Below are 26,951 nucleotides of genomic sequence, written 5' to 3'. Positions count from 1 at the left end.
GGAAGTGCGCGCTGAGCCCGCTGGGAGCTGTAGTCTCCAGCCGCGCTGATGGAGTGATGGCGGCGAGACCTACAGCGTTCCCCACCCAGGGACTGGCGCTGCGTGCAGGCGTGCTGGCAGGTAAGGTCCTCCTGGCTTGTCCCCCGCTCCACCGAGGGAGTGCCTGGACTTTATAGCGCCTCCGGGCGCGAAGACAGCGGGAAACCGGAAGTGCGCGCTGAGCCCGCTGGGAGCTGTAGTCTCCAGCCGCGCTGATGGAGTGATGGCGGCGAGACCTACAGCGTTCCCCACCCAGGGACTGGCGCTGCGTGCAGGCGTGCTGGCAGGTAAGGTCCTCCTGGCTTGTCCCCCGCTCCACCGAGGGAGTGCCTGGACTTTATAGCGCCTCCGGGCGCGAAGACAGCGGGAAACCGGAAGTGCGCGCTGAGCCCGCTGGGAGCTGTAGTCTCCAGCCGCGCTGATGGAGTGATGGCGGCGAGACCTACAGCGTTCCCCACCCAGGGACTGGCGCTGCGTGCAGGCGTGCTGGCAGGTAAGGTCCTCCTGGCTTGTCCCCCGCTCCACCGAGGGAGTGCCTGGACTTTATAGCGCCTCCGGGCGCGAAGACAGCGGGAAACCGGAAGTGCGCGCTGAGCCCGCTGGGAGCTGTAGTCTCCAGCCGCGCTGATGGAGTGATGGCGGCGAGACCTACAGCGTTCCCCACCCAGGGACTGGCGCTGCGTGCAGGCGTGCTGGCAGGTAAGGTCCTCCTGGCTTGTCCCCCGCTCCACCGAGGGAGTGCCTGGACTTTATAGCGCCTCCGGGCGCGAAGACAGCGGGAAACCGGAAGTGCGCGCTGAGCCCGCTGGGAGCTGTAGTCTCCAGCCGCGCTGATGGAGTGATGGCGGCGAGACCTACAGCGTTCCCCACCCAGGGACTGGCGCTGCGTGCAGGCGTGCTGGCAGGTAAGGTCCTCCTGGCTTGTCCCCCGCTCCACCGAGGGAGTGCCTGGACTTTATAGCGCCTCCGGGCGCGAAGACAGCGGGAAACCGGAAGTGCGCGCTGAGCCCGTTGGGAGCTGTAGTCTCCAGCCGCGCTGATGGAGTGATGGCGGCGAGACCTACAGCGTTCCCCACCCAGGGACTGGCGCTGCGTGCAGGCGTGCTGGCAGGTAAGGTCCTCCTGGCTTGTCACCCCTAAGGTAACCCTAAGTGCATGGCTCTATAGAAGTAAAAGATATAACATGTACTTGTATGTTTTGCATGTCCTGGTAGTGATAAACAGCTATTTCATATTTCACTACTGCAATACCTATCCCTCTCATAAGCCAGCATTGGGAATTGGGACACTTTTTAGCTGTAATTCTTGTACAGAGAGGAGTAGCTTTTTAATGTTTCATATGTTTGGCATGATATTGAGAAATCATCCTTCTAGATGAAGTTGGATTTAACATTATTGATTTAGAAATGTGACTTGTAGAAAGAGGACATGTATCTGCACTTACTGCACTATGCGCCTGATAGCCTGTCTCCAATACATGTCTGGGGCGGTGACAGTTACACGTTGTGCCTTACCTCTCGACAGCCACAAGCACAGGAAGGTAAGGTGAATCTGCATTCTGAGCACTCATTTGCATTCTGATGGATCATCCTGGGCAGGGAGGAATGGGAGGGGCGGACACCTACTCTTCAATAGGTAATGTCCTGTCCACACCCAAAGCATTGATTAACCCCCACAAATAGCCTAGTAGAGAGGACTGGGCTGAAATGGATCCTTGTGTACTTTAGAGAGCTGCTTTGAATTCACCCCTTTAATCAAAGGCACTGTTAGGTATAAGTACAGGGTCTCTGACCCCCTAATATCAGACACTTCTGGATCTTGAGCTGAACCTCTTTCAGAGGGACTGCTGTACTGCTTAATGGACTCAATTTACTGTTTTTCTGGTAGGACGGCGTTTCTGTTTGTTAACCTGCTGCTACCTGATTCTTATAAAGGAGAGCTGGACTCTGCCTTTACTCCAAGTGATCTCCAAGGGCTTGCTCGTTTGCCTCCTGTTTTCTGAAGTCCCAGGGACACAAAATACTTCCTGCAATTCTGATGGTGCTGGTGGACTCTGCCTTCTGTGAATCCTACCCATGCCTGAGGAGCCCTTTCCAAGTTCTGGGCCTCAGAAGTGGGTTCAGCAGCTGTTTTGCTATAAAATTGGCAGATTGTCATCTTTGCGCCAATCTGAACCAACGCATCGCCCTTCGACACTGGTGCTGAGGCTTTTTAATGGCTGCAGTTCTACAGCCTGCAAAGCCCAACAACCATGCTCTGGACTTCTCAACGATTATGTTTTGCCTTCACCTCAGCACATTTGAGCGAAGAGCAAGCAGCCCAACTGCATGGCAAAGATCAACACATTATGTCCTGAGTATCAACACTTTGCTGTATTCAAGGTACTTTCTCCTCAGGCCCTGCGTGGGTCCTGTACCCAGTCTGTCCTCCATCAAGGTCAGCCTGAACTTTGGATTTGCACCAGTCCTTCATGACCTCAAGTAACCTTTTGACCACTAGTGACTTCCAAGCACTGTTTTTGCATTTAATTTTTAAACATTCATATCTTGACTTTTACTGATTGGCGTTTTGTCATATTGTTCTCATTTTGCTCAAGTAAATATTCTCTATTGCTCTAAACCGGAATCTTTTTGTGGTGCATTAATTGTGTTACTTTGTGTGTGTGTGTGTTGCACAAATACTTTACTCATTGCTCCATTAATACGCCTGGCTGTTCTGTGTCAAACTACCATAGGGTGAGCACAGGTTACCTTTTAACCCCTTCAGTGCTAATGACAAGGGTAACTCGTCATGGAGTTTCCATTGATTTCAATGGAAATTCAATGGGAATCAAAAAATATGCTTAGCATCCAAGTGGTTAATGTGTATCTAGCTTACCCTGACAAGAGTGGTGGTTCCTGCCATGGAAAGGGTGGTGAAAAGGCAACTCATAATATGCATCAGCACCACCAGCAAATTATTGTGTCTGACAGCTGTGCCACCACCGTGGGATGCATGATCCGGGGGCCTTTGGTGGTCTGACTGCTGCATTCCAAATGTGAAGCACAGTGCCGCAGTGTGCCGATGGTCAGACCACCACCATGACTATGGAAGTCGTATGAACAGCTGTAATCATAATAAGGCCCTTAGACACGAACATCGCTCAGACACCTCATATTGTGTGTCGGATGCTGACCTGCCTATTTCCATCAAGGGAAAAGCCATTGAGAGGTGATCTGGGCCTAATATTTGACTTGTGGAACTGCTGAACACCCTGCCTATCTGACCATTGCATTAGCTTCAATCAATTTTGCAGAGCATTGGTTAGGCCTGTCACTAGTGTTGGAACAAACCCTATCCCTCCCACGCAGGAAGTCTATAAAATAAAGTGTCTTCGCATTTTGTCCTCTGGGGCATTCATTTGCTGATACCATGTCTTCAGAAAACGACAGCAAAAGGAGAATCACATTTGTAGGTGGCTGTTAGGATAGAGCCCAGGTAGCCCTAATGTTTTTGTTCACAAAGAATTAAACTCGGCTTATGCTGAAGACCTAATTAAACTTGCTTCGCTCCTATTATGGATGGGGGTTTGGAGAAAATCTGAGCACACTCACAAAATTCCATGGTTCGACTACGTAAACAGAACTGCAGAATCGCTGGGCAGACCTGATCTGTATACTCCTCCCCATATGATGAGTATGGGGCATTATTCATAAAGTGCGCTTCAGATGAAAAAGAGATTATGGCCCCAGAAAAACCAACATAAAGGGCCTAATTTTAATGTCGGTCAGAAAGTCTCAGAATGCTGGTCAGAGGTTCTCTGACTGACATTGTAGGTTTAAACTCTGACCACTGTATTACAATGATGGCAGTCAGAGTTTAAACCAGCCTGGGAATCCGACTGGGTCCTGACGGTCTTAAGGAGCCCATCGGCCAGTCAGAAAGGCCTCATAATCTCTTAAGGTTGACATTTCAGCCATTGGGATTATGATGGCACTTCCCAAGAGCAGTTCCATGTTGGCCTTTCCAACATGGAACTGCTGTTAGAAAGTGTCTTTGGGAGCCTCTAGCAGTGTCCCCTTCCCTCTCTAGCCCTCTGCAAGTGGCCCTGGGGGGCCCCTATGAGGCCCCTCTTCACATATCTGCACCATGTGGCAGGCACAATTAGTGAGGTGCCTGAACTTGGTGCAGAGATGTTTAAAAACTTCAATTTTTCAATAGTAGCTTGTGCTGCTGGCTTTTTAACCCCTTCCAATGGTTTCATCATGAGCAACAGTGCTCGAGTGCTCATGATGGAACCGTTCCGTCATGTGCACACAAGCATGAAATCTCTCTGCTGTAAACAGCAGAGGATTTTTACAAAAGAACAAGAGCAATACAAATGCCCTTGCAAACTGGGTATTTGCCAATCAGCAGAAACAGTGTTCACAAGGAATTCATTTCATTTAGAGAATAAAGATTTAAGCAAGTACCTTGCATGATTATAGCAACAGCATAAAGAATATATAGTAGAACCTTAATTCAATTTAGGCCTATCAATATTACAGCATAAGATATATAGAAGCCCACATAACAAGGACTGTTGCTTATACTCACTTCAGCTGAAGTCAGTACAATTCATTTTTCAAGCACTATTAGCAAGTAAACTTAGAATTAAAAAGGTTTCTTCAGTTGTGTATTTATACTATGTACATTTCCACATTGTGTGGTGGTCTTGTGAACCCAGTGTAGTAACCATAACCAAACAGTGCAATATATATAGTGCTCATAGAAATCTAAAAGCTATGGTTATTGCTATCTGAGGTGCAAAAGTGAGTAAAAGCAAAACTCCTTGTTAAATGGGCTTCTATATATCTTATGCTGTAGTTTTGATAGGCCTAAATTGAATTAAGTTTCTACTATGTAAACAGGCCCAAAATACAAAGTGGACACATCACATTTGTCCACTGAAAACTGACCCTTTTTTGCAATGTGCCTAGCTGTGAATTTTTGACCCTACCGCAGCGGGCATGTAGGGAAACCTAGTAAACCTGTACATTCTTGCAACCTAGACACTGAAGGGAAGCCAGGATGGGGTGACTTATGTGGGGCTCACCAGGATCTGTTACACAGAATCCCTTGGAAACCTCAAACTGGAATCTGTGAGGAGCCATAAACTTCCACAAACCCAGAATTCCCCCAAGTCTCCCGATAAATATGGTACCTCACTTGTGTGGTTAGGTCTAGTGCCCGCAACTAGAAATGGCCCAAAAAATACTGTGGAGTCTTCAAAATTATCGATCACAAAAAGACTTGGTTTTGCGAGGTGGTCAGCTGCATTTTTGGTCCTGGGCTCAGGGGGGCGTCTAGAGAAACCCATCCAGACATTTCTGAAAACTAGACACAATGGGGAGTCCAGGGAGGTGTGGCTTGCGTGGATACCCCAACATTTTCCTACCTAGAGTCCCCTGCAAACCTCAAATTTAGATGAAATCAATAACATTTTCGGTACATTTCTGCCTGGGATCACTGCACTGGCACTGGCACTGGCACGCATGTCCTACCACCCAGCGTTCCACTTAGTCTCCCAATAAAAATGAAAAATAGGTCGTTGTACGACCACAAACCCTTTGTTGATACTTTTTGACAGTCACATTATTCACTTTTTTTCTGAAAAACACCACAAAATTAGCTGTATTTAGGCTAATTGCTCATTTGACTCCAGGGGAATCCACAAACTCTGGGTACCTTTATAACCTCTTCGCTGCTAGGCCTGTTCCCCCCCGGTGCTAAGGCTTTTTTTGGTGTTTTGGGGTAGTGCGCGCTTAGGCCCTTGTAACTTTTTGACCACATAAGGTATCCACGCCAAATTTGCGTCCTTTTCTTCCAACATCATGTGGATTCTAAAGGCGCCCAGGGTTTGTGTATTCCCTTGGAGGGGTCCCAAAAATTAACCAAAATATAGTGATATTTTAGTTTTTTTCAGAAAAATGGGAAAAACGGGCTGCAAATGAAAGCCTCTGGGTTTTTCCCTGAAAATGTTATCAAAAAAGGGTTTGTGGGACTGAAATTTCCATTTTCCCAGCTTTTAGGGAATGACAGTCTTTTGTCAGAGAACCGACATTTTTTACACAGTTTTGGCATTTTTCTGGGACATAGCCTATTTTTGCTATTTTTAGAGCTTTCCACCTCCTTCCAGTTAATGGTAGAAATGAGTTTAAAAGCAATAATGGATCCTGGAAAGCTGTACATTTTCGAAAAGTAGACACAATTCTGAATTCAGAAAGGGGTCATTTGTCTAAATCCATGAAGGTTTCCTTATATAAACTAACAGTTAAATATTGGAATAATTGAAAATTTGTTGAAAAAAACAGCCTTTTGTCTCAACGTTTTCACCTATAACTTTTTCTAATTTTGACAGCTCTTGAAAAGCAATATACCGTTACATTCGTTAGACCTTCCTGGTTGTGGGGATATATAGGACTTGTAGTTTCACCGAGAACCCGACGAACCCAGATCCAAAAACTGAGCAGCAACTTGCAATGGTATTTTTTCATTTACTGGGTATAGAGCACTTTGTCTTGGAAAATGTATACATGGAAAAATCTGTATGAAAGACACCTATGTATTTCTGAATTGGGTACAAATTATAGAGTTCAGAAACAGTATATAATTGCACATTTTCAAAATTGGGAATGCTCATACTAGCATGAGAATTATTGGTCATTTTTCAAAAAGATTTTTTTTTACACAATGTCTTTCATTGAAAGGGAGAAATGCATGAAAGCTCAATTGGTAATAACAGTTGATTTACAAATCTGATTAACCCCAAGTCTCCCGATAAAAATGGTACCTCACTTGTGTGGGTCGGCCTTGTGCCTGCGACAGGAAACGGCGCAAAATGCAACGTGGTCACACCTAAATTTTGCAGTTACAAATTGACCCTTTTTTGGCAAAGTGCCTACCTGTAGTTTTTGCAACCTAGCTCTGCCGGCACCTAGGGAAACCTAGCAATCCTATACATTTTTGAAAAGTAGACACCCAGGGAAATTCAGGATGAGGTGACTCGACTACCTACCACCAGGGTTTGTTACCCAGAATCCCTTGCAAAGCTACGAATTTGACAAAAAAGCCTACATTTTCCTCACATTTCTGTGGTAGAAAGTTCTGGAATCTGCGTGGATCAACAAATTTTCACCCACCCACCCAGGTCCCCCGAAAAAAATGGTAACTCACTTTCGTGGGTAGGCATAGTGGCTGCGACACGAAACAGCGCAAAACGCAACGTGGTCGCACCTCAATTTCCCAGTGAAATCTTGCGCTCTTTGGACAAAGAGACTACCTTTTGTTTTTGAGCCCTAGCTCCGCCAGCACCTAGGGAAACCTAGCAAACCTAAACATTTTTGAAAAGAAGTCACCCAGGGGAATTCAGGATGGGGTGACTCGACTGCCTACCACCAGGTTTTGTTACCCAGAATTCCTTGCAAAGCTAAGAATTTGACAAAAAAAACACATTTTCCTCACATTTCTGTGGTGGAAAGTTCTGGAATCTGCGTGGATCAACAAATTTCGAGCCACCCAGCGTTCCCCCAGGTCTCCCGAAAAAAATGGTACCTCACTTGCGTAGGTAGGCATAGTGGCTACGACATGAAACAGCGCAAAACGCAACGTGGTCGCACCTCAATTTCCCAGTGAAATCTTGCGCTCTATGGACAAAGAGACTACCTTTTGTTTTTGAGCCCTAGCTCTGCCAGCACCTAGGGAAACCTAGCAAACCTATACATTTTTGAAAAGTAGACACCCAGGGAAATTCAGGATGGGGTGACTCGACTGCCTACCACCAGGTTTTGTTACGCAGAATTCCTTGCAAAGCTAAGAATTTGACAAAAAAAAAACATTTTCCTCACATTTCTGTGGTGGAAAGTTCTGGAATCTGCGTGGATCAACAAATTTCCACCCACCCAGGGTTCCCCCAGGTCTCCCTAAAAAAATGGTACCTCACTTGCGTGGGTAGGCATAGTGGCTGCGACATGAAACAGCGCAAAACGCAACATGGTCGCACCTCAATTTCCCAGTGAAATCTTGCACTTTTTGGACAAAAAGACTACCTTTTGTTTTTGCGCCCTAGCTCTGCCAGCACCTAGGGAAACCTAGCAAACCTATACATGTTTGAAAACTAGACACCCAGGGGAATTCAGGATGGGGTGACTCGTCTGCCTACCACCAGGTTTTGTTACCCAGAATCCCTTGCAAATCTAAGATTGTGACATAAAAAACACATTTTCCTCACATTTCTGTGGAGGAAAGTTCTGGAATCTGCGTGGATCAACAAATTTCTACCCACCCAGCGTTCCCCCAGGTCTCCCGAAAACAATGGTGCCTCACTTGCGTGGGTAGGCATAGTGGCTGCGACATGAAACAGCACAAAATGCAACATGGTCGCACCTCAATTTCCCAGTGAAATCTTGCACTTTTTGGACTAAAAGACTACCTTTTGTTTTTGAGCCCTAGCTCTGCCAGCACCTAGGGAAACCTATCAAACCTATACGTTTTTGAAAACTAGACACCCAGGGGAATTCAGGATGGGGTGATTCGTGTGCCTACCCCCAGGTTTTGTTACCCAGAATCCCTTGCAAACCTAAAAATTTGACCAAAAAAACACATTTTCCTAACATTTCTGTGGTGGAAAGTTCTGGAATCTGCGTGGATCAACAAATTTCCACCCACCCAGCGTTCCCCCAGGTCTCCCTAAAAAATGGTACCTCACTTGCGTGGGTAGGCATAGTGGCTGCGACATGAAACAGCGCAAAACGCAACATGGTCGCACCTCAATTTCCCATTGAAATATTGCACTTTTTGGACAAAAAGACTACCTTTTGTTTTTGAGCCCTAGCTCTGTCAGCACCTAGGGAAACCTAGCAGACCTATACATGTTTGAAAACTAGACACCCAGGGGAATTCAGGATGGGGTGACTCGTCTGCCTACCACCAGGTTTTGTTACCCAGAATCCCTTGCAAAGCTAAGATTTTGACAGAAAAAACACATTTTCCTCACATTTCTGTGGTGGAAAATTCTGGAATCTGCGTGGATCAACAAATTTCCACCCACCCAGCGTTCCCCCAGGTCTCTCGAAAAAAACGGTACCTCACTTGCGTGGGTAGGCATAGTGGCTGCGACATGAAATAGCGCAAAACGCAACATGGTCGCACCTCAATTTCCCAGTGAAATCTTGCACTTTTTGGACTAAAAGACTACCTTTTGTTTTTGCGCCCTAGCTCTGCCAGCACCTAGGGAAACCTAGCAAACCTATACATTTTTTAAAACTAGACACCCAGGGGAATTCAGGATGGGGTGATTCGTCTGCCTACCCCCAGGTTTTGTTACCCAGAATCCCTTGCAAACCTAAAAATTTGACAAAAAAACACATTTTCCTCACATTTCTGTGGTGGAAAGTTCTGGAATCTGCGTGGATCAACAAATTTCCACCCACCCAGCGTTCCCCCAGGTCTCTCGAAAAAAACGGTACCTCACTTGCGTGGGTAGGCATAGTGGCTGCGACATGAAATAGCACAAAACGCAACATGGTCGCACCTCAATTTCCCAGTGAAATCTTGCACTTTTTGGACTAAAAGACTACCTTTTGTTTTTGCGCCCTAGCTCTGCCAGCACCTAGGGAAACCTAGCAAACCTATACATTTTTTAAAACTAGACACCCAGGGGAATTCAGGATGGGGTGATTCGTCTGCCTACCCCCAGGTTTTGTTACCCAGAATCCCTTGCAAACCTAAAAATTTGACAAAAAAACACATTTTCCTCACATTTCTGTGGTGGAAAGTTCTGGAATCTGCGTGGATCAACAAATTTCCACCCACCCAGCGTTCCCCGAGGTCTCCCGAAAAAAATTGTACCTCACTTGCGTGGGTAGGCATAGTGGCTGCGACATGAAACAGCGCAAAACGCAACATGGTCGCACCTCAATTTCCCAGTGAAATCTTGCACTTTTTGGACAAAAAGACTACCTTTTGTTTTTGCGCCCTAGCTCTGCCAGCACCTAGGGAAACCTAGCAAGCCTATACATTTTTGAAACCTAGACACCCAGGGAAAGTCAGGATGGGGTGACTCGTCTGCCTACCCCCAGGTTTTATTACCCAGAATCCCTTGCAAAACTAAGATTTTGAAAAGAAAAACACATTTTCCTCACATTTCTGTGGTGGAAAGTTCTGGAATCTGCGTGGATCAACAAATTTCCACCCACCCAGCGTTTCCCCAGGTCTCCCGAAAAAAATGGTACCTCACTTGCATGTATAGGCATAGTGGCTGCATCAGGAAACGGTTCAAATCGTACGGTGGTGAATTTACAATACCCTATTGCAAAACTACCTTGATTTTGGGGGGGCACCTGAGTTTTTGGCCCGGGGCTCGATGGCCATCTTTGGAAACTACCAAACCCAAACAGTTCTGAAAACTAGACACCCGGGTGAGTCCAGGGAGGTATGGCATGCGTGGGTCCCCCAATGTTTTCCTACCCAGAATTCCTTGCAAACCTTACAATTAGGTAAAAATATCACTTTTCCAAACTTTTATGCATGGGATCTCCGTGCCGGCAAAAATGTCCTACCACCCAGCGTTCCTCTTGTTCTCCCGAGTAAAAGGATACCTCACTTGTGTGGGTGCCCCAAAGCAGAACAGGCTAAAAATGAATTTTGAAAAAAGGGGTATTTAAGTTTTACAAATTAAGCCCCCCTACCTTAGTCACAGGCCTTTGGGCCACCCACACAAGTGAGGTATCATTTTACTCGGGAGAACAAGGGGAACGCTGGGCGGTAGGACATTTGTGCTGGCAGCGAGATCCCACCCAAAAAAGTAAGGAAAAGTGGGTTTTTTAACCTAAATTCAAGGTTTGCAGGGGTTTCTGGGTAGGAAAACATTGGGGGACCCACGCATGCCATACCTCCCTGGACTTCCCGGGTGTCTAGTTTTCAGAACTGTTTGGGTTTGGTAGTTTCCAAAGATGCCGCCAAGCCCCGGGCCAAAAGCTCAAGTGACCCCCTCAAAAAATAAGATAGTTTTGCTAAAGGTAATTTTTAGGTCTCCACCGTACGAATTGGGCCTTTTTCTGTTGCAGCCACTATGCCTACCCACGCAAGTGAGATACCATTTTTATCGGGAGACCTGGGGGAACGCTGGGTGGGAGGTAATTTGTGTGAGCCCAGCGATGCCACACTTTCCCACACAAAAAAGTGTGAAAAAACTGTTTTTTTCCAGCTAAAATTGAGGTTTGCAAGGGATTCTGGGTAAAGGAACGTTGGAGGATCCACGCAAGTCATACCTCCTTGGAAGCCCCCCGGTGTCTACTTTTCAGAAATGTGTGGGTTTGGTAGGTTTCCCTAGATGGCCGTCTAGCACGGGGCCAAAAACCCAGGTAACCCCTCTTGCAAAAGCTGGTGGATTTGACATTGTCACCATTGTCAAATCCACCAGCTTTTTCAACTCGTGAGCTGTAAAGCCACGACAAGGCACCAACCGTTTTACAGGCCATTTCATACCTGATACAAACCAGACCACTGACACCATCTGGAAGGAAAAGCAACACATTACAACAATCACAATAAGGGACAAGGTACACCCTACTGCAGAAAGAGAAAACATTTTTTTTTACTGCACAGCCATCTAATCCGCAAGCACACACACATACTGGTTGGATTTGGCACGAGGGTGAGTGATGATTCAGTACATACAATTGTATTCACAAGTAATTTCACAAAAAATGAAATACACTGCGTATAATTGAAAGTATTATTAACTAAACCACTGACTCACAGCTCGTGAGCTGTAAAGCCACGTCAAGGCACCAACCTCTTTACAGGCCATTCATACACCTTTCGTACATGTGACACATTCAAAACATTCACACCGCCAGCCGCGGACCCATCACAATTGAACACTCACACCAGCAAACAGCGCCATTCAAGGGCCCATCACTTTCACACGCCCACATTTCTGACACTGCAATTACACAAAATGATGGACTGCGTGGAGTGTCACTCAACTAGCAGTGTGTGTAGTGACCAACAGAAAGTAACTACTCACACACCACCAGCCGAGCGCCAGTCCACCCACACCACCATCCAAGCACCAGACCATGCACACCGCCAGCCAAACACCACTCAGCGCACACCGACAGCCAAGCACAACTCCGTGCACAGACAGCTAAGCACCGCTCCATGCACACAATCCAGCCAAGTACCACTCCACACACACCGCCAGCCAAACACCACTCCACACACACCACCAGCCAAACACCACTCCATGCACAGACAGCCAAGTACCAATCCACGAACACCACCAGCCAAGCGCCACTCCACACACACCGCCACCAAGCACCACTCCGTGCACAGACAGCCAAGTACTACTCCACAAACACCACCAGCCAAGCGCAACTCCACACACACCGCCAGCCAAGCACCACTCCGTGCATAGACAGCCAAGTACCCCTCCACGCACACCACCAGCCAAGCGCAACTCCACACACACCGCCAGCCAAGCACCAGCCGGCACACACCACAATCACATTTAGAATTCTTTTTTTCAAAATAACACTAAACAAATGGAAATACCTACAAATCAGCTAACACAAATTCTTAAACTAAACACTTTGCACTAATGCCAATCCTTGAAACAAACTAAAAATTTTTACAGAATGCAGACCAGGCAATTCACTTCACACCTCATTAAAACTCCCAAAACTTCTTTTGCGTGTGGTACGATTTAAAACAAGCTGACAGACACAATCCAGGCTTAGAAGGACAGTCAGGACAGTATATACGAGACTCCTTCCGCACGCCTCTTCGCCAACAGACTCTGCATCTTCTAGTCGGAAAGTCTCTTGCGGTAGTGGAAGGAATAGATTCAGGAAAGTGGCGATCTTTCAATCTAGCCACTTCCTCCACCACTCCAAATCTAGGAACACTTGCCAGCTCCACAAGTACAAGGCTGCCTATTATAGACTCCTGAAACTTAACAAAAGGCATCTTCTTCTCAGGACAAGACTTCTGGTACACAACAAAAGCATTAAAGGATGCCAAGTGGAACAGATGGATAGCCAACTTCTTGTACCAAACGTAAGCCTTTCGAAGAGCAGCATAAGGTTCCAACCTCTGATATACTCTGTCAACACCACCCATGAACTTATTGTAAGCTAAAATGCACACAGGTTTGCGCACTTCAGCACCCTGACCCCAAACAGGCACAGGTTCTGTACTTTCATCATGGATAGTAGTCAGCATGTACACATCTCTCTTGTCTGAAAACTTCACGGTTAGAAGCTCCCCACATCGCAATGCCGTAGACTGTCCCCGCACAAGCCTTTTGCAAACAAGTTCCTTTGGGATACCTTTACGGTTACTGCGCATTGTGCCACAAGCAACAGTGCCCACTTTGGCCTACTCCTTGAACAACCGCACACCAGTGTAGAAGTTATCTACATATAAATGATGGCCTTTGTTAAATAATCCTCTACCTAGTTCCCACACAATTTTCTCAGTCACTCCAAAAGTAGAAGGACAACCAGGAGGGTTAATGCTGGACTCCTTACCAGTGTACACCCTGAAATTGTAGACATATCCAGTCTCACTGTCACACAGCATATACAGTTTGATTCCATAGCGTGCCCTCTTACTAGGAATGTATTGCCTAAAAACCAAGCGGCCCTTGAACAACAGCAAAGACTCATCCACTGCAATTTCTTTACCAGGGGCAAAGATCTCAGAAAACGATCAACAAAGTGATCAAGGACAGGCCGAATTTTAAATAAACGGTCACAATCAGGGTGATCGCGTGACAACGCTAAACTATTATCAACAAAATGCATCATCCGAAGAAGAAGCATATACCGATCACAACTTATGACTGCTGGAAATATAGCTGTTGCCATCAAGGGACTAGTGGACCAATATGAAGTCATTGATGGCTTCCTTAGCAAGCCCATCAAAAAAGTTAATCCCAAAAACTTCTTCATCTCTTCAACATTTGTGGGAGTCCACCGGATTGCTCTAGAATAGGGCTTAAGGCTGGCACTGTTGGCCCTCAAAAATTGTTCTGCATAAAAATTACTTTGATCAACAATCTCTTGCAAAAACACATCATCAAAAAACAACTGAAAAAAATATATTGGCAGAAAATTCTCAGTATTCACTCTACACCCAGGAACACCAGTGAACTCTGGCAATGCCGGCTGCACCATGCCAGGGGGAACCCAGAGGCCATCCCTATCAACGGGGGGAGCAGCCACCCCAGCCTGCAGCCCAGAAGCCTCTTGCTGCTGTTCACCAATGGGAAGCCTAACAGCCACAGATACTTCTGGCTGCACAACACCAACAGAAGTCTTAGCATCCCCAGAGGGCTCTTCCTGCACTACACCAACGGGAAGCCCTGCAGCCTGAGATGCTTCTTGCTGCACTACACCACCGGGAAACCAAGCAGGCCCAGATGCCTCTTGCCGCTCTACACCAATGGGAAGCCTAACAGCCCCAGATGCCTCTTGCTGCACTACACCAGCAGGAAGACGAAAAGCACCAGATGCCTCTTGGCGCACCACAGCAATGTGAAGCCTTTTGGGTGCAGGCTCCACCCCACATGCCTCTTGCCGACGTAAAAAGAAAGGAAACCTTGCGGCCCTAGGCAGCAGCACAGATGCCTCTTGGCCCACTACCGGCACATCAATGTCCTCCTCTACCATAGGCTCTTCATCAGCACTAGAAGAAGATTCATCATCCGATGATGATGATTCCATGCGAAGAGAAAACTCACTGCCTGAATCTTCTGCCCCTACCTGGGAGTCCGAATCGGACTCAGTCTCTGAACCATGGTCAGAGGAAGACTCAAAAAGCAAAACAAGAACCTGCTGAGCAGTAATCCTGCGACTAGCCATTATCCTTACAAAGCAAGAAGACTGCACACACAAGTGAACAACAACCTACACTGTGCAAAGTAAGAAGTAAATAAGGTAAGGCTTTCACAAAAAGATAAATACAATCCAAAACAATTTCACTCTTACCAAATATAGCTACACTCACCAGCACCTTCTCTGTTGAGACACAGCAAAAAGAAATGATATCCCACTAGAAAGAAAAAAAGAAATGACAGATTAGAAAACAAAGTGCACATCAAACACTAATGCTGAAAAAAAAAAACACACAGAGCCACACAAACTGCTAGAAGTACAACCTTTTTCAAATAGACAAACATGAAGGGAAAGTAGTACAAAATACATTCACTTACCAAGCACAAGCAACTACACAAGCTGCAAACAGACACGCAACCTACAACAATCCAAACAGCAAAAGCCTGGAACAAGACAAAAATAGAGAAGAAAAAATAATTACTACCACATTTCACAAACAATATAACAATTTAAACAACAAAACACAAATTTTCCCCCCAAATTTAAATTCGGCCAGATGGGCCATCAAATAGGGCTTAGACCAATTGGGACTAGATGAGGTTTAACATCAAGACACTGGTTAATTTTTTTATTTTTTTTTACTGCCTGACCCCTTAGGGGCCAGTCAGTCTTTTGCTCCTACCAGTACCCCCATCACACAGGGGCAGTAAGGACATTCATACACCTTTTGTCAGTGTGACACATACAAAACATTCACACCGCCAGCCGCCAGCGCTATTCAAGGGCCCATCACTTTCATACGCCCACATATCTGACACAGCAACTACAGAAAATGATGGACTGCATAGAGTGTCACTCAACTAGCAGTGTGTGTAGTGACCAACAGAAAGTAACTACTCACACACAGCCAGCCGAGTGCCAGTCCACCCACACCACCATCCAAGCACCAGACCATGCACACCGCCAGCCAAACACCACTCAGCGCACACCGACAGCCAAGTACCACTCCACGCACACCATCCAGCCAAGCGCCACTCCACACACACAGCCAGCCAAGCACCACTCCGTGCACAGACAGCCAAGTACCACTCCACGCACACCACCAGCCAAGCGCCACTCCACGCACACCGCCAGCCAAGCACCACTCCCTGCACAGACAGCAAAGTAGCACTCCACGCACACCACCAGCCAAGCGCCACTCCACACACACCGCCAGCCAAGCAGCACTCCGTGCACAGACAGCAAATGACCACTCCACACACACCACCAGCCAAGCGCCACTCCACACACACCGCCAGCCAAGCACCACTCCGTGTATAGATAGCCAAGTACCCCTCCACGCACACCGCCAGCCAAACACCACTCAGCGCACACCGACAGCCAAGTACCACTCCACACACACCGCCAGCCAAGCACCACTCCACTCACACCGCAAGCCAAGCGCCACTCACCGCCAGCCAAGCACCGCTCCACGCACACCATCCAGCCAAGTACCACTCCACACACACCACCAGCCAAACACCACTCCGTGCACAGACAACCAAGTACCACTCCACGCACACCACCAGCCAAGCGCCACTCCACACACACCGCCAGCCAAGCAGCACTCCGTGCACAGACAGCAAAGTACCACTCCACGCACACCACCAGCCAAGCGCCACTCCACACACACCGCCAGCCAAGCACCACTCCGTGCACAGACAGCAAAGTAGCACTCCACGCACACCACCAGCCAAGCGCCACTCCACAAACACCACCAGCCAAGCACCACTCCGTGCACAGACAGCCAAGTACCACTCCACACACACCACCAGCCAAGCGCCACTCCACACACACCGCCAGCAAAGCACCACTCCGTGCATAGATAGCCAAGTACCCCTCCACGCACACCGCCAGCCAAACACCACTCAGCGCACACCGACAGCCAAGTACCACTCCACACACACCGCCAGCCAAGCACCACTCCATCCATAGATAGCCAAGTACCCCTCCACGCACACCGCCAGCCAAACACCACTCAGCGCACACCGACAGCCAAGTACCACTCCACACACACCGCAAGCCAAGTGCCACTCACCGCCAGCCAAGCACCGCTCCACGCACACCATCCAGCCAAGTACCACTCCACACACAACGCCAGCCAAACACCACTCCGTGCACAGACAAACAAGTACCACTCCACGCACACCATCCAGCCAAGCACCTCTCCACACACACTGCCAGCAAAGCAGCACTCCGTGCACAGACAGCCAAGTACCACTGCACGCACACCATCCAGCCAAGCGCCACTCCATACACACCGCCAGCCAAACACCACTCCATGCACACTGCAAGCCAAGTACCACTCCACGCACATCACCAGCCAAGCGCCACTCCACACACACACTGCCAGCCAAGCACCACTCCAAACACACCGCCAGCCAAGGCAGTACGGCCAAAAAAAGACCAACCGGCACCAAGGGAGGCGGACGGTAAAAAAACAACCAAAATTAAAACCAACATTGGAACAAAACTCAAATCCTAGGGCCTAGTGGGCCAAAAAACAGGAGGCAAAACGTCAAAAAAAACGGGCCGATTTGCCCCAAGGGCGGGCAGAAATTCAAAAACATAATTACTTGCCACCAGGAAGCGACCCTTGCCCAAGGGGTCGCTTCCTAAAAACTAAATTTAAATTCCCTGGTGCTAGTGGGCATTTTCTGCCCCCCCCCCCCTGGGGGCAAAACGGCAAAAAAAATGGGCCGATTTGCCCCCAGGGTGGACAGAAAAACAAAAACACAATCATGGCCACCTGGAAGCGACCCTTACCCAAGGGGTAGCTTCCCAAAACAAACACATTGCCCCAACAAAAATCCCTGGTGCTAGTGGGAAATTTCTGCCCCCCCTGGGGAGCAAAACGGTCGAAAAACAGGCCGATTTGCCCCCAGGGGGGGCAGAAAAACTAAAAGTTAATTGTGAGGCCACCTGGAAGCGACCCTTGCCCAAGGGGTCGCTTCCTAAAAGCTAAAAACAAAATCCCTGGTGCTAGTGGGCATTTTCTGTCCCCCCTGGGGGCAAAACGGCAAATAAAACGGGCCGATTTGCCCCCAGGGGGGACAGAAAAACGTAAACAAATAACATGGCCGCCATCTTGGCACCAAAAAACAACCCTGGTGCTAGTGGGAAATTTCTGCCCCCCCCTGGGGGCAAAACGGCCAAAAAAACGGGCCGATTTCCCCCCAGGGGGGGCAGAAAAAGGAAAACATACTCAGACTCCGCCTGGAAGCGACCTTTGCCCAAGGGGTCGCTTCCTATAAACTAAAATTAATCCCTGGTGCTAGTGGGGGCATTTCCGCCGCACGATCGCGACGCTGTGCGCGATCGTGAGGCAGAAATGCCCTGCAAAGAGACATCAGGGGAGAGGAAAATCTCTTTCCTCTCCCCTGATGCCTCTTCGCTGCCCCAAACCCCCGCCGGACACCAGAAACCCACCTTGTACTCCAGTGCTCAGGAAGCAAATGGCTTCCCGAGAGCTGGGAATCCCTGTGATGTCAGCGCGCGCTGTGCGCGCTGACGTCATCAGGGATTCCCATGGGGGGGCGGGGGCGGCAGCGGAAACTCTTCCGCTGCTGCCCCCAGCAAAACGAACAGGATCGGAGACCCTCGGGGGGAGCGCCAGCGCTTCCCCCGAGGGTGGGGCTGATGACGAGCTGGCCTTGTCATCAGCGCACGACCGGTGTGCGTCATGACGAGCCCAGCTCGTCATCAGCCCCGAAGGGGTTAATCCCCAAGATGTTGGAAGACACAAATTTGGCATGGATACCTTATGTGGACAAAGAGTTACAGAGGCCTAAGCGCAAAGTAGCCTAAATAGCCAAAACAAGGTTTAGCAGAGGGTTTAGGGGAGACCTAGCAGTGAAGGGGTTAAATCTCTTGTTATGACTGACTTTTATAGATGTATTTATGAACTTTCATGTTATTATTATGTAGATATGTATTTTTTTTCATCATTTTTTAATGGATATTACGTAATGTTATTGGTATTTTCCTGTTTTGTTCTTTATGATTGTTGTTTATTATTTAAATAAAGATTTACAACAACAAGCACATATTACATAGAAAAAAATGTTACAGTGGGTCAGATTGAACTATTTTTTTAAATATAATACATATATAATTGGGTATTTAACATTTATTTTAAGGAGTTCATGTGCTGCTAATTTTATTTTATTAGAGCGAGGTCAAAAATAAATATTTATATTTTGTATTAAAACATTTCTACTGATGGTATTTCACATTGGAGATATACATGCTGGCATTGGTTCAACCATGAGTCACCATTGTGGTACATCGGTATAGTCTGGGGTTTTTTCCCACTAGCAATAAAACAGGTTATCCCATTGTCGTTAATGACTGTAGTCCCTTGGAACAGTCATTTATGCAGAAGGTGAAAAGAATTGGCTCTTTCATATTTTACAGCTATATAACACCCACTATTGAAATGTACACTTATATCATCATATCCAGGTTCTTGTAAGGTATTGGCCCTTTCTATCTGAGTGGACACCATGCATATGAACTGTCATACTCCATAATCTTCTTCTCAATTGTTCTTTTCTACTTAGATTTTATGGAATTCAACACACCATTATAAGGGTTGACTGTTATATTATTCTCTTAGGGTGAATTAATTCCCGCAACCTGACCTTTAGAACTATGTGGGATATTATTTCTATGGGTGGATGGACACTAATCAAAGGCTTTTGCAATTTCAAATCATGTTGTGCTGCTACTTTACTTGAGCTCTTGTATCTATCTATCTATCTATCTATCTATCTATCTATCTATCTATCTATCTATCTATCTATCTATCTATCTATCTATCTATCTATCTGTCTGTCTGCCTGTCTGTCTGTCTATCCATCCATCCATCCATCCATCCATCATTCCATCCATCCATGCATCCATCCATCCATCCATCCATCCATCTATCTATCTATCCATGCTAAATTCTATATCTATTTATCTGTATATTTATATGCATATTCAGATAAATGCTTAATTTAAAAATTAAACATATATCAGTTCTCCAAATTGGTGCTGGCAGGTAGGGAAAATTGTTGGGAAAATGATTTCACAAACGTCTTTTATTGCTCTATTCATATACCTGTAATCTGATCGAACACTTGACTGGCCTCTAATCTTTAAGTCTCCTGAGCTAGTCCATAACAGTCCTTGCTATTGCATAAGTAATTTTGTGAAAATGATATCATTGTGTATATTAGATCCAGTGGAGACACCTAATATTTGTATAAGTTCTTTTGTCTAATTTCATGCATATCATAGACCAGCATTTCAAATCTCTGAGTGTTATTTCACACGACTTTCTTCCATAGTGATTTAATAATAAGGAAGAAATCCATTCTTTACTTAGGGTATTATCAAACACATTTAGTTTCAGGGATAGCTGAAAACCCTGCTATGTAGCTTGGGCCTTAGTTAAACCCAGCATTTTTGTTAATTTATTCAACTATTTTTCTAAACTGTAGAAGTATCATCATCTGTACATGTATCATCATCATTCGAGACTTGAATATTAGACAACGTGTGATTTCCTAGTTTTAAAGTGACAGACCATCTCTCCAAAGTTTCTGCTTTTGTGACAATTTGAGATGAGTAATAAATACAAGTTTTGTCCCCACCTTATTAGTATAATGCAAAAAAAATAAAACTAATTTAGCCAATTATGTCTTTTTTTTAAAGGTATCCTTTTTGTGAGAGGTTGGAGTCACATAGTAGCTCAAATTTAGTCTTCAATTTCTTGTGGTTATAAAGAAGTCCTTTCATATTTCAAGAAATGACTGAAAGATTGCTCTTTATCTTCTCATTGCCAATCTTTTCACTTAACCATATGATTTCAACCAAACGGAAACTCTTTGCAGCTCATATCTAAGGCACTGCGCTTTTTAGGACCAGCTTTTCAGAAGGCACCAATTTGAGTTGCTATAAACCTGTGTAGTAATAGTGCCTTTATAAATCAATTTAAGCACTGAGAAGATACAGTTTGATTATTATTCTACAATTTTATTCCATGGTTCAAACGAACAAATTTATGTATCAGCTTCAGCAGTGACAAAAACCATATTTTGAGAACTGTTGATTATTACTTTTAACGTAAATCACTTTTATAGATATCCATCAATTTCAATTATCTGAATACATGACAATGTTTGCACTCTATGGGGTGCAAGCTTACTAAAGAAATTTCCTGCAATGACCAAAGTTTGAGGTGGATGTAGTGTGGATTAGTTGAGTTTTTTTTAGACTGTTCTGAATCTTCACAATAAACACAATGGATTTTGGCATAACAATCAAATGGAGCAATAAAGATTTGGGAGTTTTCTCTTATTAACACAATTACAAATATATTTAATTATGAGCATTATCTTCAAGGGTATCCAAACATCTGCATGTTATTTCTTGACGTATCATTCTCAAATTACATAAGACAATACCCTAGAAATGTGTCTTATTTCTGTTAGTCTTAAATATGACCCAAATGCGTTCCTGTAAATACCTGTCAGTAGTCAGTAAGTGCAGCAATATAACTGAAATTAAATCTATTTGTGTAGATAATAATATATTGTAGCTGAAACATTTAGTAGAAATAATTGAACTGATCATTATCCACCCTCTCACCTCTGTGTTTAGTACACCCTGATCCAGAGTGATTTATATCTATGTCATTGCTTTTATAATCTTTGTCATAGAGACAGTTGATGTATCACCAGATCTTTTTGACTATATATGAACCCTAGCTAAAGAATCCACAGGACATTATGTTATATTGAATAGTGATGAAGTCGCAGAGGAAAAAGTGCATCTATGTCAATGCTAGATAATTGTTCTAATGTTGTAAATGTTATTTACACAGGGTTAGTCCTTGCCTCTAAACAAGTTGAACCTATTTAAAAAAGTACTCTATTTGGACATCTTTTCCATGTTTGTAGTTTATTCTGGCATTCTCCACATTTTTGTTAAGGCTTTTAACTTTTATCACTTGCTTTGAGAAAATAGGGACAGAAGTGCTTTTCAAGGTCTGTAAGAGGCCTATAATTGCAAGAGATACAGTGTTAAATGACATTACACTGTCTATGTTGTTGCGTGCTACACTTCAGTTACTGTGTTGCCAGTCGTGTTCTCAGACACCTCTACTTGAATATCAGATACAGTGAGCAGATATTCTGCAGAGAAAAGGCACCAGGTACAGCTGATTCAACAGTTTACTGCTATTAGGAGCAGCATTGTTGCTGCTAGTAGGAAAATCTTCAGTACCTTATGGGTGATAAGTATAATTTTAAAACGCATCTTAGTTGAATGCAAAGGGTGACCTAGTCTTTATTGCTCCATGAGGAATGAAATGTCCTATTAATTGTTTTCTCAGCACCTTCTTCTTCACCACGTCTTCTACTCGCTCTCAAAGGCCCTGTACCTTTTGTTGCATTCTCTGATCCCCCACTTCCCAGCTAAAGATGATTGTTCCCAAGTAGCTTATTTATATGTAGAAAGTTTATTTTACAAAGAGCAATCAACTTGCAGCCTTTTGGTCATCTATGGCATTCTCAAATGTAGTTGTGAGGAATCACCTGTTTAAGACATTATCTGGAACAATAGTCAGTGGATTATGGTTTAACACACTGATGCTCCGACTGCAGCAATAGATCCTGGAATATTTAGGTCCATCTCTAAATTCTGTATATTTTATAGCACTTAAGGAAGAATATTTTCTATGTTATCTATTGCACACATCACTACACAGATTCTATTCTATTCTATAGTTTTGGTAGAGCGCAGACAGCTGCCCCAGCAATAAGGCGTCCCGGCGCTGAGAACCCAGATCCTAGCCTGAGCGGAGAAACAAGGATGAAGGGAAATTTACGGAAAAGGGAATAGAAATGTTTTCACTGCTTTCCGGAATGCCGGTAGGTTTTCTATGGAGCGAATGTGTTGCGGCAAGTCATTCCACAGCTTGGCTCCAAGGACCCTGAAGGAGCGGCCGCCCATGCGGCAGAGTTTTATGCGTGGGACGCATAAAAGGTTTTGGTTAGAGGATCTTAGATTCCGTGCCGGTGTGTAGGGAATGAGAAGTGGTTGAAGCAGAGGAGGGGTATTGAGTTTGAGGATTTTGAAGGACATAATGAGGCTCTTGAATTTGATTCTAGAATCAACGGGTAACCAGTGTAGTTTTTTGATAGTCGCTCTGGCTGAGCATCTACGGGGGAGACAGCAGCATACTAAAGCAGTCCAACCATCTCAGCACCCATTCAGTTGTAGACATTGGTAAAGAACAATTTACAGATGCACGGTGGTATCCTGCTAAATGCATCATTTAGTACATTAAAAGCATTCATTTGCATTCAGATCTTTCCTCGCTATAGTACATTGTACAAATAACACAGTGTTTCCACTGCAGTCCCATCCACACAGTTCAGAGCCAAGGAGGGACTGCCTCAGATCACCACCTTCTTCCAAAGCAAGCAAGAAATTAGATCCTAGAATTTATCATCTTAATGTTAATAATTTTTCCTCAAGGATAAATTTAGGATAACTACAATCAATTTCACCTTTTTCAAAATGCCCCCGAGATTGAATGAAATTATTTAAGAAGGATCGAGAAGAATATGAACACTGAAGTACACACTCCCTTGGTGCCTCCATGAAATTCCTAGGTTTTGTCTGCGCCCTCTACAACATGCGTTGGCAAAGGTTCTGATTTAAGTTAAGCTCTAAATTCTTTTAAAATATACAATGTGCAAGCTATCTGCTCAGGTTTCCCAATTTCAAAATTAGATTAATGTTTTATTAACTAACGGATCAATCCACAAGTGACGAAGTAGAGGTTATAACTCTAGATCATATAATATTGATGACAACCGCTAATGTGCACCTCTTTGCAATCAAATATATCAGAGAGACAATAACTAGATAGCAAGCATACCTTTTCTCTTTTAGCTTAACTTCCAATTGTTGAGATAAAATACTATAATGTAGATGCTGTAAATATCAGCTTCAAAGTATTTCTCTCCATCTAAACTAATAGTCTTTTTTTGGTATAATGTAGTCAGCATGTAAATCTGAGATATACAGAAAGAAGACTTTTACTATCATTCCTTCCTTTACTGGAATCTAAATCCAATTTGATGAATGACTTTATCTTTATATATAAAGGTCAGAATGTGTGTAAGGATTTAAATATCCACAATGTTCAAGAACCCATAGAAGCAAGAAGCACCAGATAAAATATTTTTGTCTGATTGTGCCCATATTCTTGTCAAAGATAAATTGAATCCTATATGAATCTCCGTGGCAAAGCTATCTACATATGGCGTTGTCCCTTTTTGAGATGAGGAGTAGCTTGATGAATTACATTCTTTTCTAAGCAGATGAATGTAGCTTATTATCTACTTGACGCATCGATCAGAGATTGTCATCTACAAGAAAGGCGATCAAGGTTGAGCTCTTCATTGAACTTTTATCTACATACTGCAACTTATAATTAGTAAAGAACTCATTTATTTACTTATGTTTTGTTACTGTGTGTTGCAATTTGATCTAATTGAAGTGATCAAGCATAACCCACTTTTTAACAGCCTTCTTGCTAATGATTTGCCACTTGTATTTCAAACTCCCCTTATGTTAACTAATACTTATTCCTTAGATTTTTATAGTACATTTATTAATGCGCTTTTTCAGTTTAAACCATGCTTTATTTCATTTGTAAAGAGGATTCTAAATATGTTTGGTACTCTGAATCCTTGTTCCTATCGTATACAATTCTCACCATATTTCTTTGTAAAATGCATTAAAATATATTATATGAACACAAATGAAATCCCAAAACACCAATTGTATTATGAAAAGTCTGTCCATATCCTACTTTACATGGCTGAAGCATAGTATAAAATTAGGATGCTTCCTATATTGTCATTCCTTGCAAAAAAGAATAAAAGTTTGGAGAAAAAATAGTAATTATGTGCTTGACTATTATGCACAAATTACTTCTCATCAAGGTTCTTAATCTGCCATCTGTCTTTCAAAATAAAGATTACATTCACAATGTCAGTATGTTGTTGTTGGACTTGGCGAAAATCTCCCCAATCTGTACTCTCAGTTGTGTTTAAACAAATTAAACATTAATCTGCTTGATCAAAAATATTTGTTTATTTGCTTTCTTATTTTTCTTTTACTTTATTTAAATCTTCACTCATCTGTGTTGTTATATTCACATTACATCTTCATAATGTGCTGTCCATGAGGCTTTCCTTTTAAGTAAGACCAATGAATTTTGGGCTAGGCCCTTTATTAGGGGTTATCGCCTGTAAACGTAAATCACCTTTATACATTTCTGAAACTGAGTACCACCTTCATTACCACACAAGTCAAAAAATTGCCCCATCTTAAAAAGTGGTGTTAACAAAGGGAAAGAAGAATTCAAAAGGAAGTATTCCACAACAGATTGAAAAAGAAAGTAAAGGGATATCTGTAATCATGAGTCAGTTTGTTAAGCAAATACTACTGTGCACAGGAAATACCAGACGCATGTGTCCGGGTGCCCATGGACCTGTACTTACTATAAACCCATATTGGAGATGAATACAAGGAAAATTTATAGTGCACCTCGTCGCTTAAAATTAGCTATTATTATGTGCACCTCAACGTGTAAGAGATTATCGCGCAATAGGTATGTGCAGTACATGTTATACAAATCACAATACACATCCGGTGCTCTCTACGGTTTTGTAACTTTTTGAAAATATCGTTTTCTCACAAAACAGCTTTCACACTTTTCCTTTCTTTCAGTATAATGCTGGTTTAAAACTACTCTACCCCTCCTTGCACCATCTCATACCTCTTTTACCATTCCGATCTCCCAAAAACAAGCTTTTCTAAACCCTTTCCTCTGACTCTTCCCCCTCCAACTCCCTTTTACTAATCCCAGGCTTCCTCCTACTGCTATGCGCTCCAAAACAAAAAAAGTTCTAAATCCTTCCCTCTTCTATCGCTCCACTATCCTTTTAAATCCAAATAACAGAATTAGATGTCCACCTGGCAAATTCCTTTCACTATATTAATTCACCACTATTCCTTTATGGGTTTTGGAGTAGAGCGCTACTCGCCGAAAAAGCGCTTCAACACCCCATCAGGGCTAGCAAGCACTATCTATAAATGTAAACCTTTTTCCCTGTTCTATCCATTCCCTATCCTTCTCAATCCAAATACCTGACTAACATATCCGCTACTCAAATTACTTTCATATTTCACTTTACTAATTCACCACTAATCTTTTAAGGGTTCTTGAGTAGCGTGCTACTTGCCGAAAAAGCTCTTCAACACCTCACCAAGGGCAGTAAGCGCTATATAAATGCAATTACAATACAATTATTATTTTTTATTTGGATCTACAGATGGTCCAATCAAGATGAAACCATCTTTGACTAAAAGGATTTCACCGGGTTGTTTAAGTCAGCCTTGTGAATGCAGTTGTGGGTGAAAAAGTAATCAAAGGAGGGTCGACAATCAAGAATTGCTTGAACTGGTTTCATCAGGTTAAGGTCTCATTGACTAGACAAGGAACTAGTGGATCTGCACCCCCTACACTAGATGGCTGAGTTGGCATAAAAGTACGAGTACTGGTACCATGGCAATCATGTGAGATTGATCTGCATCTTTTCTCTTCTGTACTACTCAACCAGAAGTTTACTACCTCAGTGAGATATACCTCTCCTTCATTCTGCTTAGTCTGTGATACACCTAAATTAATTTTGATAATATTTGGAAGTGTTGACCACTAGACCGTGTCATACTGTTATAAATAGGGTTTCTGGTTGGCTAGGGTGTACACCTAAGCCAGGAAGAACAGGAAGAACCCACCACTCTATGCAGGGTAAGAGAGTTACACACCCAAGATAACCCCTGCTCACCCACTTGGTAGCTTGGCAGAGCAGTCAGTCTTATTCCGGAGGCAATGTATAAAGTGTTTGAGGAACACACACACACATTATTTACACACTATGC

The sequence above is a fragment of the Lissotriton helveticus genome, chromosome 3_1 (assembly GCF_964261635.1).
Source record: "Lissotriton helveticus chromosome 3_1, aLisHel1.1, whole genome shotgun sequence".
NCBI lineage: Eukaryota > Metazoa > Chordata > Amphibia > Caudata > Salamandridae > Lissotriton > Lissotriton helveticus.
The sequence above is the reverse complement of the archived record's forward strand: the minus strand, read 5'-3'. Positions refer to the sequence as shown.